Source organism: Ambystoma mexicanum, chromosome 6q (assembly GCF_040938575.1).
Source record: "Ambystoma mexicanum isolate Mex_15411 chromosome 6q, UKY_AmexF1_1, whole genome shotgun sequence".
Lineage (NCBI taxonomy): Eukaryota > Metazoa > Chordata > Amphibia > Caudata > Ambystomatidae > Ambystoma > Ambystoma mexicanum.
Window position 1 is genome coordinate 1,594,041,014 of NC_090937.1, and position 19,927 is coordinate 1,594,060,940.

Here is a 19,927-nt window from a genome sequence, read left to right on the forward strand (position 1 = left end):
TCAACTCTTGAAGAAAAGAAACAGTAGATGCCAAAATCTTATGTCAAGGGAAGACTAAGTCATGACCTGTGTAAGAACCAGAGCCTTCCCCGAGGCTCCGGAAAAAGGCATCAGCCTTCTTGTTTTCTGTTCCTGGAATGTGGGTTATAACAAAATGAAACTGTAGGAAAAAATAGCCCCACCTGGCATGACGTGCATTTGTACATTCCATTTGTTGTAAAACCCAAAGGTTGCAGTGATCTGTTCAGATGATAAAGCAGTGTGCAACACCTTGTAAAAGATGGCACCACTCTTGGCAAGCCAACTTGATAGCCAATAGCTCCCTTTCGAGAACAGAATAATTACATTCACTGCTAGTCAGGGTCTTAGAGTAGTACGCCACTGGGTGTTCGTAATCATCCTCTGCTTTCTGAAGTAAGATGGCCCCTACCGCCCCTATAGAAGCATCGGCTTACAATATGTACGGTTTAGTTTGATCCAGCTGGACCAATATGGGTGCTGTAGAGAAGCAATTCTTGAGGGTATGGAAGGCCTCCCTAGGTTCCTCTCCGAAGACAAACCTAACACCCTTCTTTGATAGAGAAGTGAGAGGAAGTACCATGTTTGAAAAATTGGGAATGAACCATCGATAAAAGTTAGCCAATTCGAGGAAACTTTGTAGCTCCTTGATGTTGACGGGTTCCTTCCATCCTCTGATTGCCTTGACCATCTTCGAATCCATCTGTATTCCTTTCATGGACAGAATAAATCCCAAGCAGGACACAGAAGTGGATTCGAACTGGCACTTTTCAGGCTTGACCAGCAAATGATGGGACTGTAGGCGCTGTAACACCTGCCTGACCAGTTGCCATTGCTCAGATAATGTCTTGGAGAATATCAAGATGTCGTTGAGGTATACCACCACTGACAAAAACAACATATCAGCGAACACCTTGTCCATGTATCTCTGGAATATGGCTGGTGCATTTACAAGGCCAAATGGCATCACCCTATATTTATATAGTCCAAAGGGGGTACGGAAGGCCGTCTTCCATTAGTCCCCTCGCCTAGGTGATAAGCACCTCTCAAGTCAAGCTTTGTGAAATAAACCGCCCCTTGAACTGCCTCCAAAATGTCCCCTATAAGCAGCATGGGATACCGGTCCCCTATGGTTACCTTATTTAGACCTCTGTAGTCGATACAAGGGCGTAATTCTGCAGAGTCCTTCTTCGGAATGAAGAATAAGGAGGCTCCACAAGAAGATCTAGACTCCTGGATGAGCCCATTTTGCAGATTAGCATCAAGGTAGTCTCGCAGGGCACTCCTTTCGGGGAGTGACAAAGGGTACATGCGCCCAAAAGGAATTACTGCATCTGGAATCAAGTCTATGCAGCAGTCTTCTGCCCTGTGTGGAGGTAATTGTCGAGGAAGTGTGTGCAGGACCACCTCTGAAAAGTCCTGATACTGGAGTGGAACAGAGGCTACAATTAAAGGACTGGGGGTCCGAGTCCATTTTTCATATAATAATTCCTTGATAGTGGAGGTGGTGGACAGGTTCTGGAAACAGCGAATTGAAGCTCACCTTGTTGGCCGTCCAGTCGACATGAGGGTTATGCGTTCTTAACCAAGGAATTCCAATCACCAAAGGAAAGTGAGCTGCTCTGATTTGATCGAATACCAGATACTCTTCATGGTGGCCCATCTTCATCTTCAAGGGAACCGTCTCTCTAGTTTTGGGTCCTGTGGACAAAGGCATGCCGTCCACACCTTCTAGTGGTATCGGAGTTGCCTTAGGTCTTGTAGATACAAGGTGTTCTCTTGCCCAGTTGGAGTCCATGAAATTACCGGCCGCTCTGCAGTCTAACATGGCAACACCTCAGTAGGACCGGACTTGGATAACCACAGATAGACTCGGAACACTATCAAACTATTATCCTCTGTATCTTCTCTTGATCTTGAGTTGTAGCAAGGGTACTTGGCATTTCCCCCGAAACTTCCCTTGCAGTAGATCAGGGGATGGAGTTTCCCTTCTGTCGACGAGGTACTTCTGGACAGTCTCTTAATAAGTGTTTCAATGAACCACAGTACATACACAATCCGGCGTCTCGCCGCCTTCTTCGTTCTTCAGGAGTAAGAGGTCCTCGGGTAGCTCCAATTCACATAGATTCATCTGTAGTGGTTGTGGACCTCGTTGTCGGTGATGGAGAAGGGAGACTGATAGCCGGAGGGGTGCCTCGAAGTCGTCTTCTTTCTTGCCGACGTTCCAGCAAGCGAAACTCTATCTGGAGGCACAAAGTCATCAAGTCCTGAAAGAAGCGGGTCGGGCTACTCCTGCGAGTTCATCCTTGATCTCATCATGGAAACCTCATCTAAATATTGTCTGTTGGGCAGAGTCCGGCCAGTCTGCCTTGGCAGCTAGTCTCTGGAAGCGGGAAATATATGTTTGGACATCAGTGTTCCCCTGGCGAACATCCAGGATAGCTTCAAGAGAGGAGTAGGACACTTCGGGTCTGTCAAATCTCTCCTTAAACACTTCTACAAAACGATTGTAGTCATTTAGAGAATGGTCATTACCGTTTCCAGTGAGGTTAGCAATGATGAAACCGACTCTAGATCTAGCCGACTCATATGCATGGGGCCGGAAGACAAAATAAACCTTGCAGGCATCAGGAAAGTCCTTAAGTCCTCCAGGGTGACCATCATATTTGCCAAAAGAGAGCGGCATAGTTGGCAGGTCGCTGTGATCATCTCAGTGTAACACCACCTGTTGTCGGAGAGCAATATTCTCCATTCTCAATGCTTGAACCTCTGCGGTAAGATTCTGCATAGCCACTACTAGTTCTTGATACTGCTCCAAGGAAGCCATTGTTGAAGTTGGGCGTTGCATGCTGTCAGGCTTCAGATCTACCTCCCCCTTCTCCTCACCTGATTCCTCAGAGGTTTGATCCTTTAGAGCAGTTTCGGTCTTTCCACGGTCCTTCTTCTTCTTAGGAGTCTTGACCTGGGGTGTCCGAACCTTCCATTGGTGTAAATGAGGTCTGGCCCCTCCGGAGGCCACCTTGGCACAGATGGAAACCTGCCCTTGGCGGACCCCGGGGGGCCAGCCTCACTACCAGGGAAAAAGGCAGAAGGCAGAAAAAACCCTGGGGATGGTATAGGTACAATGTGATGGTGCAGGTTTCCAAAGACCAATGTCCAGCAGAAGAAGCACTTCCGTCCTGCTGGATAGCCAAAAAATCCTTAATCTGTTTCAAAGATCCACAGTAAGATGAAGTGTAGAAGATGGAGTACGATAAACCAGAAGGGAAGATTGCGGAGAGCAAGTAGGAGGAATGGTACAAAGAAAACAGACAGCTGTTTCTGTAAGGAGTCGAGGAATAGATGAAGATTCCAAAGGCAAGTAAGTAAGGAAGCGGAAGAAAGGAATGGATAGAAGCAGTAAATGGTAGGTCGGAAATAAAGAGAAAAAGACTTGCATTACAAGTGCAAAGGCGAGTGCAAGCCTATGAGCGAGAAACGGCAGACGCCGCAAAAAAAGAAGAAGCTTGAAATAGCAGGAGGAGAGAGATAGCCGCTCGTGTCCAAGGTGGGTGTAGACCGCAGGGCAAAAAAATGGCAGACGCCGCTATGGTAGTTCTGAGTAAGCAGGAGGAGGAGATTGCGGCTCGCGTCCGATGCCAGACACTGGCTGCAGAGCGAGGAAGGGCAGGCGCCGGGAAAAGATGGATCGAGATTAGCTGGAGGAGAGAAATAGCCGCACACGACTACGGAAGGGGCTGGCTGCAGAGAGAAAAGGAGGGTAGCGACCATAGGGCAAGCAGAAAGGGAAGACCAAACGAGACAGTAAGAATACCAGGGAGGGTTGAGAGAAGGAAAACAAGAACGTAAGCTACAAGAGCTACGGAGCGTTATAACAAGAGGAACAGATACAACGCACCGGCTTGGGGGCGGAGTCGAAACTTATAGGGAACAATGCCATGATAGGTGAGGACTAGAACATAGCAATGAGTAAGTCAATGCCTCCAACGGTTCCAAATCTTCCAGCCGCTGTTCCTAACAGCCGCCCTCCCTCACCGCAACCTGACCCTCACCCCGCCTGGACACAGACAGATGGACCTCGTGATGCGCACCCTCCCGCCAACCGAGCAGCCAATCCTGGAGAAGCAGCACCTACAGGCACCTATGCATTGTATCCTTCTGTCCAATCCTAATGAACTATGTAACATTCTTACCTGACATCACTGATGACACTTTTTGCACATATAATCAATTGTAACTGTAATGTTTGCCAGAGCGCTCTTGGGCAGCAAAGTTCTCTGGATGCCAATTTTACATAAACAAAGCTAACTCTTGCAACCTGTTCTCATAGTCTAATTCCCCATTTGGGTGTGTCACATTTCTTTGTACTGCATGTGTAAGACAAGGAGTGAGCCTTAACATTTGGTGACCCCTGCAACGTGATTGGGACAGGTGCCCCGAGGCCCCGTGCCGTGCAGTGAGATCCGGGATGCCCCCAGCAAAACCATTGCCTCCGCGGTTGACCAAGGGTCTCCATCATCTTTGCAAATACCCAACTAAAACTGCTCGCCAAGGCGGGTCACGGCTTGTTTGGGGTACGGACCAGATTTTGGATAGACCATGAATGGTGGCTCACAGACCACCCTACTGAACACGCGAGTACTGGTTGCGAGACTGTCAAGGGAGAAAGGGAAAAGTGGGAAAGGGGGATAATGAAGGCGGATAAAATAGGGGGAAAATAGAAACTGAAAGTGAGTTTCAGGGCCTGTGTGAATGTGACTGAGGCTTTTCTCATCTGTCCTTTATATGGCCATTAGGTTGTTGTGGAAATAATGATAAAAAGGAATACGGGATCCTAGCTCCGAAGGCGGGTCGAAGGAGGCACCGCATGGCATTGTCCCGGCCAGTGCAGGGAACAAGTGGAGATAAAGAGAAAAAAGTAGGAGTCTCATATTTAGTAGGCTCAGAGTAGTAATTTAGAATATTCTTTTTTCGTGTGAGCAGAATTCTTTGAGAGGTAGCCTAAGGGGGCTTAGAGGTGGGGAGTGCCTCAGAAATAAGAACAAGGGATAATAAACTGAAGAAACTCAAAAAGAGGGAGTAAAACTGAAAGGTAATATATGTTACATGTTCAATGTGTTAAAGTCTTTCATGTTGGTTTGTCAGTAAGTACATGCGTATCTGTGTATTTACCAAAACAAAAAGAGGTCTGATGAGAAATATGGTAAATAATTTGTGATTCATGTTGGTAAATAATTAATGATTCCTGCAAAAGGGTGTAAGTAAAAGAGGTTGTTGATATTCTTTTTTTTATGTTGACAGTGAAATAAGGTTCAACAGAGGTGCTAAAGAAAGGAGGTTATTTGGTGATTAACACTGTGTAATTATACCCAGAAAAAGAAGTAAACAAAAATAAGAGCAAAAAAATATAAAGACAATATCACGGGAGGGACTACACTGCATATCTGCCAACACCTCCCTTTGTATAGTGAGAAAATACAAAAGTATCACAACCAATGGGTGTCGGAAATAAAAGGAGAGGGTATGTCGCCAATATGGCCTGAGGGAGGGTCCTTTGAGAAAAGAGTATTAGATCTTGTGTCAACACATTTGCTAGCGAAATACAGGGGAAAGCAATTACAAAACAGAAGGGAGGTACTAGACCTATGGCGAATGTTTGAGGAAATAACCCTTCGTGGCGAGATAAGTAATGACACACCCACCGAAAAAGAGAAGGCCCCGGAAGGGGGGAGGGTGCTGCAGGAGACGAATGTACAATAAAATCAAGAGAGAATGATCTCACTGGAATTTACCTGTTATTGACAAGGCCCGCAGTGGGATACAGTGAGCCCGCGTATGTGCCGGCACCAACAGCCACAATCACCCCGGCAGCAGCATCGGCCACTGCCCTGCCACCATATGAAACAGGAGGGCTATACGGGCCAACTTGGGCCCCTCCAGTGAACTTAGCACGGCTAACAGGAGACTTAGACAGACAGCTCGTGCATGCCCAAATGGAAATAACGCGATTAAGAGCCTTGTGCGACAAGGGCCAAATGTTTCCCATGGGAGGGGAAGTACCACCATTAGCAGCAGTTTACCTCACACCTCCGCCAAGTGTAGCAGGGGGATCCACACCGTCCTCGCCTCCACCGGCCCCAGTACCAAAAAGGCAAGAACAGGAGTGGCAATCAGGAGAGTTCCATTCCATTTAAATGGCAAACTTGTAAGAATAATCTGACCGGGGACACCAGACAGCCAAAGAGGGGAGGGTCAGGGAGAAAGGGAGTCAGAAGAGGAGATAGAGGAAGTATGGAGCAATCTAGACGAGTACGAAGAGGGAGCAGCAGCAGCGGAGTCTCCGCTACTGTTCCCGTTCGACCAAGAAGATGAGAGGGAGGCTCCAAGATGGCATGGGAGGTTAAGGCAAAGAGTAGGGAACATGCTGGTAAGTAAAACAAAGAAGGGAACAGGAATTAAGAAAGGAGGAAAAGCAAAACTACAAATGCCTTTGATACATAAGGGAGCAGGGAGACACACTACATACCATGGGCACAGATGGACAAGAATAACTTATTGAAACTTCTCCCTCCACTTTCATGTGGGGCGGGTAAATGGATACATGCATTTGAGAAAAACACAGCAGGGGTGCCATTATCTATAGGGAATGTGAAGAGTTTATTAGTGTCCGCTGTTGGCGACCAAGCAGACGCAGTGTGGGTGAAGGCAGTCTTCCCGGGGGTTATAATGAACTGTGACCGCCATGATGGGTCACCATTTAATAATGTTAGAGCACAAGTATAGGATGCACTGTGGAGGACTTCTCCAGACACTCCAGATTTACACTTAGTGATGCAATGCACTATGGGAGAGGAGGAGGAGTCTACGCAATTCATCCTTCGGGTAAAAGACCTGTGGAGATCTGAAACGGGTACGGCATGGGACCAATCCACTGCCTTGTTCCATTTTATAATCAAAAAGGGCTCCCGAAGGAGGTACAGAAGGCCTTGGATAAAATAGCTGGGATAGAAGCCAAAGGCTGGGCGGAGATACAGAGTATAATTGTGCATCATTGTAGGAGGATCAAAGAAAGAGAAAGAGAGATAGCACAGAGAAGGATGGCAGATGAAGCAAAGTTAGTACAAAATAAATTAGTGAAGGTCGCGGCTATGAATGCCACAACATCTACTGACAGACGGGGGAAGGAGAGGAGGGGTTAGGAAGTATTCCAGCACGAATGGCCGCAACATGGGCTGCAAACGGACAGGAGCAATGGGATGGAGAGGAGCAGTACGGAGGGCTCCAATGGCAAGGTAGGCCCTCCAGAGGACGAGGTGGTTACCGAGGAACAAGAGGGAATTTCTAAGAATGGGAAATAGAGAATTTGGAGGGCCAGGGATGAGAGGAGGCCCACAAGGGTCATGTTGGAATTGCCAGAGGTGGGGACATTTTTCGAGAGAGTGCAGAATGTGACCAATGGGTTATTACCAAGGATAGTCCCCCATGGGAAAAAAAAGCAATATGGCCACCCACACCCAGGCAGTCCCTATGGGTTACCAAAGGGAGGGAATGGGCAGAATGAACAATGGTATAATGAACAACAGCAAAGAGAGCCACAAATGCAACAAAGACAACAACCACAGCAGAGAGGGTTGCAACGACACATGGCAAGGCAGAACATTATGGGGAACGCAAACACTAACATTTTTGCAACTTCTGCAAATGGCGCACCAGCACCTTTTAGTGGCACAGCTGTAGTGGGAGACAATGTATTCTGTGTTCCATGAACAGAGACATATGCTGATTAGGACAGCCCACAGAAAGCGCTTGCGTGTCCAGTCCTATCCACTACCCTACGTGGATAAGAGGAACCACTAGTGGGGGCGGAGATAGGCAACAAACAGTTGATCTTTATGGTAGACTCGGGAGCTGAAAAATCGTGTCTCATAGAAGGCTGGTTCCCGCTCTTGGGAACAAATTTGGAAATGCAAGGGTTCTCTAGGGCCATTTTAAAAGTTCCTTACATGAAAGATCTTGACATAACAGAGGGGGGGGGAACCGTGCAAGCACCCCTACTGTACCATGAAGACTCGCCGATAAATTTGTTGGAAAGAGACCATATTGTTTACTGAGCGGGGGATAGTATGTTCCACCCCAGGGGTGTGCCCAGTAAGAGCAATGTTGATGATAAGCACCATGACAAACGAAGTTGCTGTAAGAGGGGTGCCCATAGACATAGACATGTTTATTTATGGGATCAGAGTACTTGGCAGAGTGGTGCCAGAAATAACAATAAAAGAATGAAAGGTGCCTTCTGATTTGGTCTTCCACTCAATTGTAAATACAGATGTTGTACCCGGGACAATTTTATCTATTGATCTGGAAGGGGTACAGGTCTCAAGCAAACGTATTGCAGTGATAGGACTGGACACACAGAGTTGCGAATGGAGAACAGTGCTGTGCATAGACCCAAACATAACGTTGCATGAGTTAACTGATGAGGAATTGTTTACTGACAATGACACTGATGGGGAAATAATAATGGAAATAAATTTACCATGTGACAATGATACAGCACAGAGAAATACTCAACGCTCTCATGGCTAGTGTTAATGTGCCGCCCACTATATTTGAGGAGGATATGGAGAAAGTACTGCCAGAATTATGGACCACAGGCCCCCATGACGTAGGGCTATTGCAGGAGGTCACGCCCATCAAAATAAAACTGAAACAAGGCGCAATACGGCCTAGAGTAAAACAATACCCACTATCAAGAGAGGCAGAGGAAGGGATACGAGAAACTATAAATGGCATTATTACAACAAGGGATAATAGTGCCGTCCAAGTCTCCATGTAACACTGCAATTTTTCTGATCAAAAAAGCAAGGGGCGGGGCTTGGAGGATGATCCAGGACCTACGCCCACTTAATGACGTCATACAGAAAGAATTCCCATTAGTGCCTAATCCCACATCAATCTTATGTAGCATACCTAAAAATGCTACTTGTTTTACAGTGGTGGACTTGAAGAATGCTTTCTTCTCGATACCACTTGACCCAAGCTGCCAATATCTCACAGCGTTCACACTGGGGGGCAACAGATATGAGCATTGTAGGTTACCACAGGGGTATTGTGAAAGCCCAAGCATTTTCAATAGAATATTGCACGAAGATCTTGGTAACATTGATGTAGAGAGAACGATAATTCATTATGTGGATGACTTACTCGTCTGCAGTAAAAGTGAAGAACAATGCAGGGCCGATTCAATAGCATTGTTAAATTTACTAGCCACAAAAGGATACAAGGTGGTCAAAGGTAAGCTGCAATATTGCTTAGCAGAAGTGCTCTACTTAGGACAGCTGATAAAGGATGGTAAGAGAATTATCCCAGATACAGCAGCGGCAATACGCCACCTGACAATACCAAAAACAGTAAAGGATACGCAAACATTTCTTGCCATCTGCAATTACTGCCGTGCATGGATACTCGACTATGCAGCATACACACGGCCACTTTTAAAGGCCCTACACTCTAGATTCAGTAATGCACGGCCACTTCGCATGCAAACAAGCTCTCGCTGCAGCGGCCTTCGCAATCGAAAAAAGCGCTACCATCGTGATGGGGTGTTCAGTGACACTATACGCAGAACACTCACTTTTTGCCATTCTAGAGCGGTCCAAATCTACCTTAACAACACAGAGGGCAACAGCATACAAGATTATAATATCCAGCCCAAACGTTCACATGGTAAGTTGCAAGACAGTAAACCCAGCCATATTCATCACAAAGCCATGCACAGTAGAAGACATGCAGGAACACGACTGTGCCACGTATGAGGGAGAAGAGGATGACATTCCCAAAGCGAGCAAAAATGCCCTACATGAAGGTGAAATATACTTCGTAGATGGCTCAGCATCAATAGATAGTGAGACAGGAGAAAAGCATGTAGGGGCGGCAGTGGTGAGGATGGAAGAGGAGATGAACCATGAACTAGAAATGAAAAGATTTTCTCTTGAAAATGCTTCTCTCCCAGAGTCCTCTAGGTCTTCCAGTCCTAAGAGACCCTGTATGCCTAAAGAAATTGTGGGTATGTATGAGGTTAAGCTTGATATTTTGGATCAGTTGGCAATGTTTGAGTATAACCATGGTATTCAAGGTCTTACAGCAAATCAATTGCTTCCCTGGCTCTTCTCTAGGCTACCCACTGTTGCATCCGAGGTTGTGATGGAGTGGGGGGAGGTGGATAGAATGGATTTTGAGTGTGTGAAGCTAGCTTTAATTTCTAGATTCGGGAAGACCCCTTCCCAGTATCTTAAGAGGTTCAGGACCCTCACAAATCATGATGGTACCCCTTGGGCTACCTGGGTGTGTGACTGTTTGAAAACCTTAGATGGTTGTATTAAGGGTTACAGAGTAAACACTTATGAAGGAATGAGAAATCTTGTAATGTTGTAGTCTATTTTTGATGTCTGCTCTCCTGAGCTCAGACAGCACTTGGCTGATTCTAAGGAGATAGATCCAATGAAGCTAGCTAAGGCTGCTGTCTTGTGGGTTGCCAACAGGGCTACTCAAAAGGATTCTGAGGCTACTCAGAAAAAAGATGAGGGGAAACAGTCAGAGAAAGACAACAAAGAGAATTATAATACCTCCAATCCAAAAGAGGGCCACAAACAACAACATAATGGTAAACCACAAGGGAAACCAAATCATGCTAGTGCACCATCTGGACCCAAACCAGATGGAGGTCAGAACAAACCCCCATTCATCAAGACATTTGGGAAATGTTATGTTTGTGGGTCAACTGACCATGTGAAAGGGGATCCCAGATGCAAGGGGAAACCTTCAGGGTCCACACTGTCTCTTTAGCCTTCTCCCCAGAGGAAGAAGTACCTATGGCAAGTGGAAACGTTCACCTACTGGCTGATGAACCCATGAGAGTCTAAGCTAGTGTTTCTTTAGTGTCCCTGGGCTTGTGGGAACAACAGAATTTAGATGTCTATAATTCCATCCGAGATAATACTAAAGAGTATAACAAAGATAGTGTTCTTGTGAATGGTCAGGAAACCCCTGCCATCAGAGACACTGGAGCCAGCATAACTGTGGTGGATGAATCATTTTTCAAGGTGGAGAATGTTGTTAAGGCCTCCAAACACCTCACCAAGTTAGCTAATGCAAATGCTTCCCCAGTTACCATCTCTCATCCAGTGTAATGATATGACTGTCAAAATACCTGTTAGAGTGCAGAGTGAAGTGCCTGGGAGAGTCCAGTTGGGTAATGACCTGAACACTCTTGGAGTTGTGTCAAGCACCCCCAGGCCTCCCAGCAAGAGGAAACAGGAGCTTACTTGGTCTGCAAGGGAGAGAACCTTGAGAGGCTCTCCAGAGGAGTTGATAGAGGGAACTATCACTCCCACTCCACAGGAGTTGCTCACTGCTATTTCTAAGAAAACAGAGGCAAAGGGGAAACCCAAGACCTCCAGGAAAAAGACAGACAGCACCCCTGTGCTACCAACAAGGACATCGCCGAGATTGTCCAAGATCACACCTGTGATCCCTTCACCTGAGGCAGAGTATGAGGTGCAACCTTGTGTGGTTGAGCCAGTTTCTGAGGAATCAGATCTGGAAGAAGACACTGTCTTAGTTGGGCATCTTGATCCTGTTGACCATACTGAGCTGCAAACTTTACTGGCAGAAGGTGGACCCAACAGGGCAGACTTCAGTAAGGGACAGAGAGAGTGTCCTACCCTTGAAGGTCTTCGACAACAGGCTGCTAACCAACTTGATGGGTAAGAAGTTGGAAAGCACATGTTAAACTGGGAAGGTGGCCTCTTCTACAGTGAACTGACTGAGTCTACCCCTGGGTACTGCAAAAGACTTGTAGTACCCCTTGCTAACAGACAGATAGCCCACGAGATACCTTTGGCTGGTCACTTGAGTTTCAAAAAGACCAAGGAAAGGCTCTCTCTTTACTTCTACAGGCCTAAAATGGGTTCAGAAGTTGACAAATTCTGTAGGAGCTGTATCACTTGCCACACCTCTGGCAAGAGTGGAGCCAATAATGTGGCATCCCTGGTGCCCCTCCCAGTGGTGGGAGTTCCTTTTGAGAGGGTGGGCATTGACATCATCGGTCCCCTTGACCCTCCAACATCTTCAGGGAACAGGTTTATCCTGGTTGTAGTAGACCATGCTACAAGATACCCAGAAGCCATACCTATTAGAACTGTTACGGCTTAGGCTATGGCTAAGGCTCTACTTGATATTTTTACCAGAATAGGATTTCCTAAGGAAGTGATATCTGACAGGGGATCCAATTTTATGTCCCACTACATGCAGGCCATGTGAAAAAAACTGTGGTGTCACTTGCAAGTTCTCTACAGCCTACCATCCACAGACAAATGGATTGGTAGAGAGGGTTAATCATACTATGAAGAGGATGATGGGTGCTTTAGAAGAACCCCTTAAGAAAAAGTGGGACCTTCTACTACCATGCCTTCTCTTTGCATATAGAGAAGTCCCTCAGGAGGGAGTTGGTTACAGTCCCTTTGAACTTCTCTATGGCCATCCAGTCAGAGGTCCATTGGCCCTGATCAAGGAGGGGTTGGAGTGTGCTCCTTCCCCCAAGCCAGTCAGAGTTACTGACTATGTGATAGGTCTCTGGAGGAGAATGTCACACATGATGGCAGAAGCAAGTCATAACTTGAAAGCAGTTCAGGCTCTGGTCAAACATTGGCATGACCAGAAGGCCAGCATGGTTGAGTTTACTCAAGACCAGCTTGTACTAGTTATGGTACCAACGAGGCAGAGGACCTTGCAGGACAAGTGGATAGGACCCTTCAAGGTTGTGGGCAAACTTGGAGAGGAGAACTATTTGGTGGACTCTTCTCAGCTGACTTCTGAACAACATGAGGAGTGAAAAGTTCTGTTGAATCAGTTTGCCTCCCTGTTTTCACTATCACCAGGCTTGACCCCTTGGGGCCAGCATGATATTCTCACTGGTGACTGTTTACCTGTGAAAAGCAGAGGTGACAGAATGTCAGAAAATGCAAGATCCCACATCAAAGGAGAGGTCAACAAGATGCTTGATCTCGGGGTTATAGAGCCATCTACAAGTCCATGGTCTAGTCCAGTTGTTCTAGTACCAAAGGCAGGATCCAAGGAGTTGAGATTCTGTGTGGACTATAGAGCTCTAAATGCAGTCACTAAGATTGATGCCCATCCTTTGCCCAGGACATATGAACTGGTGGATAGACTTGGTTCAGCCAAGTACCTCAGTACATTTGACCTAACCTCAGGCTATTGGCAAATAGCACTGAGAGACCATGCCAAGGAGAAAACTGCATTTTCCACCCCAGCAGGCCTCTACCAGTTTAAGGTTATGCCTTTAGGACTGAAGAATGTACCTGCTACATTTCAAAGGATGGTTACTCAAGTTCTGAATGGGATGGAGGACTTCTGATGACATTGTAATGTTCAGCCCTACATTCAAAGATGGATGTTCACCTTGGATATGTTTTGCAGGCTCTTGAGCAGGCCCATCTGACCATAAAGGCAAGCAAATGTCAAATTGGTCAGAGTAAAGTGGTCTACCTTGGTCATGAGGTAGAAGGAGGTAAGATAAGACCATTGCTCAGCAAAGTGCAAGCTGTGCAAAACTGAGCCACCCCTACTACTCGAACCCAAGTGAGAGCTTTCCTAGGTCTCACTGGGTAGTACAGAAATTTCATAGAGAACTATGGGTCCATAGCGTCTCCTTTGAATGTGATCTCCTCTCCAAAATTCCCTAAAATGGTTAGATGGAATGAGGAGTGCACTCAAGCCTTTGAAAACCTGAAGAAAGCCCTTTGTCAAGCTCCAGTCCTAAGAGCTCCTGATTACCACCAACCCTTCATTGTGCAGACAGATGCCTCCAATATAGGTATAGGTGCAGTCCTTAGTCAACTGGATGAGAAAGGTAGGGATCACCCCATTTGCTTCATCAGTGGGAAACTGAAGGAACCAGAAACAAGGTGGGCAACCATAGAGCGTGAATGTTTTCCCATTGTGTGGGCTCTGAAGAGGTTTAGACCATACATGTATGGATCTACCTTTGTGATTCAGACAGACCACCAACCCTTGAGATGGTCAATGCAAATGAAATGAAAGGTGAAAACTCAAAACTTCTAAGATGGTCAATCTGCCTGCAAGGGATTGATTTTACCATTGAGCACAGAGCAGGATATCACCACCAAAATGCTGATGGTCTCTCTAGGATGTTTTTAACCGACTAGAGGTAGCGATTCATCCAGGAATGGATTAAATCCTCCTGTCCCTTAGTCTGAGGGGGGTGGTGAGTGTTAGGGAGAATTCTCATAAAACGGCTAATTTCCCTTACCTACTGAGTCCCTCAGCAGCCTTGCTGGATTTCTAGGGTTTATTTTTTCACCTGGTAAGAGTGTGAGCCTTTTTCCCACTCTTACATGTGTTTTGCTGTGTGTATTTCTACTTTTTGTGTGATCTTGGGCACTGGAGCCTCACCTACTCCATGGCGCCATATTTTTCATGTGTGTTACACAGCACCTTCAGTGCAGTGAAACAGGGTTGTCTTTTTGACTTAACCCTGACTCCATTTTCTGGGGCTGACTACTGTCCCCCAGAAAAGATAACATTGCCATTATCTTTATAATAGTCACTTTAACCACAGATCCAGTAGACCCCATCGTACATGGATTATTCGAAAGGGTTAATTGTTATCCCTTTTTGTCTGTGTCTCTTGAAGCATTGTTTTGCTCCCTTTACACTAAGACTTGGCTGGTGGCAGTGGTATCTACCCTATCTTTTACACCGCGGTTATCTTAAATAACCATGGTATTGTTTTAGGTTATTATATTAGCCTCAAACATATATCCGCTTGACCATATTTGTTTTATTATGGTTCCGGCTGGGTTTATTTGCCATTTCTTTTTGTAAATGTCTCTCGTGTTTTACTCTACACGCCAAACCAAGTTTGGTCCCTTTGTTCGTCGTCTTTTTCACGGGCTTCTGCACAGAAGCCCTCCTTAAGGCACCTGAAAGTCTGGGTAGGCGGGATGTGAGGGAGGGATTTTAGGACTCCTGCCATGGGTTCCCTTGGTAACCGAAGTTGCACTCCTGTTTGATTGGCTGGGTGACTGTCCTTGCTAGGACAGCCACCCTGCTGTGTGAGTGACAGCCAGGCTGTATGAATGGGGGGAAAACTGCATAAAAAGCAGGTCTCTGGGACTGGAAGAGCAGAGTCGCCACTGGAATGAAAGAACCTATGAGGAGCTGATGGAAGAGGACCCCTACAATGACTGAACCACCCTGTGTAGTCCTGCTGCAGGTCCGAATCTTCCGAATCCGACGACAGAGGAGATCCTCCAGGAAACTTCTTCCCTTGAGCTGGTGGGACCAACCAGTTTGCCCAAACTGCAAGCCAGGACCCCTCCTCTGGTCGAATTCCCTGTACAGAGCTACAGTGGGCTGGATAGCCAGGAAGGTCGGATCCTGCTTGGGTTTTAAGGAGCGCATCTTTTATTCGGAGATTTGCGTCGCTGCTGGTTTCTTCCGTGGGTAGTGCGGGACCCTCCAGTCTTCCTACTTCTGATCAGTCCGACAGTGGCTTCAGGAACTGTGAGCCTGCAGGAACTACCAGGAACGTCTGCCTCAGCTACAGCTCCCTCTCTGTTTTAAGGTACTGTGCAAATCTGGTTGTTCGTTTCGTTCAGCTGCAGTGAAAGTGTTTTAAATCTTTCTCCAATCCGAAGGCTTGTCCTTCTCTTCTCTTTGAACTAACCTTTCTACCAACAAGCCTTGTCCGGAATCCGTGGCACGAACTTTACCGCGAACTACACTGAACTGTATTATCTTGAGCAAAACACTTTTGCAACATTGACTTTGGCCCTAAGCCTTTTCTATCTGATTTTATCATTGTAGTCTCTCTTGTACTTACCTGTTGGTGTGATTCAATTTCTGTTAACTTCTGTCTTTCCCTCCCTTTTAAATTGCTGGAGTGCCATTTTGCTCCCACTTCATTTTGGGAGCTTAACTTGTCTGGGATTTAAGGGAAGTGATGTGGTGTATTAGGAGTGTGATTTTTAGACTGCTTATAATAGTGTACTGTTATACAACTGAAGAGTGAAATAATTGTATATTCTTTTACTTGAAAACCTTGAGTCAATGTTTGCCTGAATCATAGTAATTGCTGTCCTTTGTGTAACTATCTGATACTTATCACTTACTCTTGAGATAAGTCTGGCAGCTCAGCCACTGCTACCACTTTAACTGTGTAGTACAGGCTTGTACCAAAGGTGAAATTGTACTGTCACTTGTAGTCTTAATTGTGTGTGGTGTTCCCAAAGGGTACTGCATATAATTCTGCCTAACAAGGAGATCATCAAACTATATCTCCAGTGAATCATCCAACCTTCTTGCTGGGATTCCTGCTAAATATAAACTGTTCAATTCAGCAGAAACTTTCTTTGCCTCCCTCCTAACACCAGGACTCCAGGCGTGTACAAATGCCAAATGGCTGCAAATCGTCCGCTAGGAACTGATCCAACTGGCCAACAACAGTGAAGAAGGGTTCAATGTAATTAAAGTGAACTCTGCATTGCGCCTAATGACAATGCAGAACCGGTATGTCCTAGACTTTCTCACAGCAACGGACGGCGGTGTTTGCCGAAAAATTGAGAGTGCATGCTGTACCTTCGTACCTTCTGAAGATGCGGATAATGGAACCCTCTCCAACATCATCTCAGCAGTACACAGCCTAGGGGAGAGAATGCTGAAGGAGGAGTAGAGCCAAGCAACTGGTTCGATAACAACTGGATGCCATCATGGTTCAGCATTATGATGAAAATTTGTCCCAGTCGTCGTTTTTATTTTGCTATTTTTCTGTGTGTGCCAGTTGGATATCCGATGCTGTGCAAAATCTATGCCTATTTCAGCAATGATGATTGTAACAATGGGCAAACCAACAATGGTAGCAACCATGATAGACGCACAAATACAAACTGGAGAGTCAAACCCACCAAAATACCGAATGACAGCTGTCTATCGCCAACATGGGGACAGAGTAGACAATCTATACCACACAACAATCAAAGAACCACGGGAGCTACAATGGTACAGGGAGGTGTGGATGGATCTAGATGGGGTGTGGGGGTATATACATGACATGCACACCTGACGAATATGCAAGGAGAGGGCAGAGCCTAGGAGGGTTCTGTAGGGCTTGGATGCCAATAAAGGGTACCCCGGCATGGGACGAGGTTGTAGCAGAGCCGAGTATTATCGGAGGGAGAATAATAAGAATTAGTTTGTTACTTTAGATGTAATGAAAGGGGGGATAGTGTGGGAGTGAAGGGTCGTTTAGGCCCCCCTCATGCATTTAGCATGATGTAAACCACTTGCCCGTACAATAATGGGGGACGCCTTTGTTGCTCGAATGCCTGCTATCAGTGGCAGATGCGGGGTTGTTGTGCGAAACACTTGGGCTTCCATTTCGTGTACACTCGACTCCATCTCTGGACTAGTCCTCACTGCGATAATATGAAGAGGCTTCTCTCCCCTCTGCAGCGCCGCGCACACCGTGCTCATGGCCCTCCCCTTTTCTTACTCTGTCTGAAAGCCTTGCAGCTCCATTTCTCATGGAGGCGCCGTGGACAATTGAAACAAATATGCAATGTAACATCTCTCTCTTCCACTGAGATCACTGTCCTGTGTGTGAGCCGAATCAAGCCATGACTTGTAGCTTATTTCATCTCCACAAACCTGCCTGTGCCCTCTTACCCCCGCGGTTGAAAAATTACTGCCACTATAACCCTGTGCCCCCGTAAGGTATTCTCTTGATGTACCAGATGTGTGACCCTGCGGTGAAGCCCACCCCAGTGCGCTCCCAGCTAACATCAGACATCTGTCACAGTATATTGCACCCTAGAACTAACAAATGTCAGAATGCCACATAGTCTCTTTGATGCGCCTAGACCTACCCCACAATCAATGTTATCTCACTGACCAAGACCCCAAAACCGGTACTCCATATAAGTCCCAATGAATGATGCTGTGATTATACGTGTGTGATTTACCGGTTTATGATAATATACTCAAAGGAGCTGCAGTGACCATTATTTTGTGCATGTCTAATGGTAGTATCTCATGTTAGCTTAGTTAGGGCCACCCTCCCTCACTGCGACCCGACCTTCACCCCGCCCCGCCTGGACACAGACAGATGGACCTCGTGACGCGCAACCTCCCGCCAACTGAGCAGCCAATCCTGGAGAAGCAGCGCCTACAGGCACCTATGCATTGTATCCTTGTGTCCAATCCTAATGAACTGTGTAACATTCTTACCTGACATCACAACGGTTTTTGCACATATAATCAATTGTAACTGTAATGTTTGCCAGAGCGCTCTCGGGCAGCAGAGTTCTCTGGATGCCAATTTTACATAAACAAAGCTAACTCTTGCAACCTGTTCTCGTAGTCTAATTCCCCATTGGGGCGTGTCACATTTCTTTGTACTGCATGTGTTAGACGGGGAGTGAGCCTTCACACTATCTTGACATCAGGGACCCTGGCACTGCCTCCTAATTGGAATCAAGGAGATTGGCACTGTTATACTAATTGTGCATAGCCTTAACAATGATGTGGGTACCTGGGTATTGAATGGTAATGATGCAAGAACTTGGTTTTTTGAAGGCAGTGCCTGCTAATGGTATGCATACCTTGAATTTCGATAAGGAAACCTTTAAATGGTGAGTGCTAGGGTGTTTGAGGTCATTACCTGGTATAGGGCAGAACGGTTTATAGTCATAATCTCGAATTTACAAATCTCGAAGAAAAAAATGTCGAAAAAAAAGGCCGAAAAAAAAATGTCGAATTTTTTTTAATGACGTTTTTTTCTCGAAATGGGGGGTTCCCCCCATCCCCCCTTTTTTTTGTTTTTACCTATTTTATTTATATATACTAGAGCCCAAAAAAAAAATAAAGAAAAAAACCATTCGACATTTTTTTTTTCTGCCTTTTTTTTCAACCTTTTTTTTTTCGAGATTTGTAAATTCGAGATTATGACTGACCACCGGCAGAACAATATGGTATATGGTGTGAGTACCAGAGCATCTCATGACAATATTTGACACATTGTGGTACTTTCTGGGCTCATGCTTTAAATAGCTGGTAATTGCCTAGAGTTAGTGTGCAAATGCCTTTAAACTACTAAAATATGAGTCAAAACTGTTGGCTTCATAAATACTTGCTCTAAGTGGTGCATAAAGTTATATGATGTTTTGTTATGTTGATTTATACCATGCACCGCTACCACCTAGCAGTAGTTTCCAGGTTCTCACCTGGCTCTACAAGAGAGGGGGATGGGGAGGTTAGTGAGGATAGGGTGAGAGGATAGGTGCAGAACCAGGAGGAACTGGCATCTGATGGTGTGTGCTATTGTTTGTGTTAGTGTGCTGTGTGATGTTGGGTAGGTTGTGCTGTGCACACTGGTTGGTGCCCCTAAGGGATCCAGAGTCTGGGGTGGCAGTAGCTGTAAGACTCGCTTGTGTCTTGGTGTGTACTTGTGTTGTTGACAGTATTGCGGTGTTTATGTCTAGTGAGGCCAGCGCAAGGTCTGGTGTAGTGGCGTTGGTTATGTTAGAGGAGCAGAAAGGGAAAGTGGGTAGTAAGCCGGTAGGTGTGTTGGAGCCTCTGGTGTGACTTTTTGACTGCCGCTTGATGGTAACTACCCATGTTCGTCGTTGTGGTTCATCTGTTCATCTCGCCCCTCTCTTGTTGTTTGTCTTTGATGTTATAGCTGCCGGTGTTCTGTTGGGAAGGGGGCGACCCCGTCCCTCCCACCTTAGTGCTTTAGAGTAAGGTGAGAGGCATTCGAAGCACTATGATGGGCCAGGGGGAGGGGAGACGGTGGTAGGACCCCTCCCCA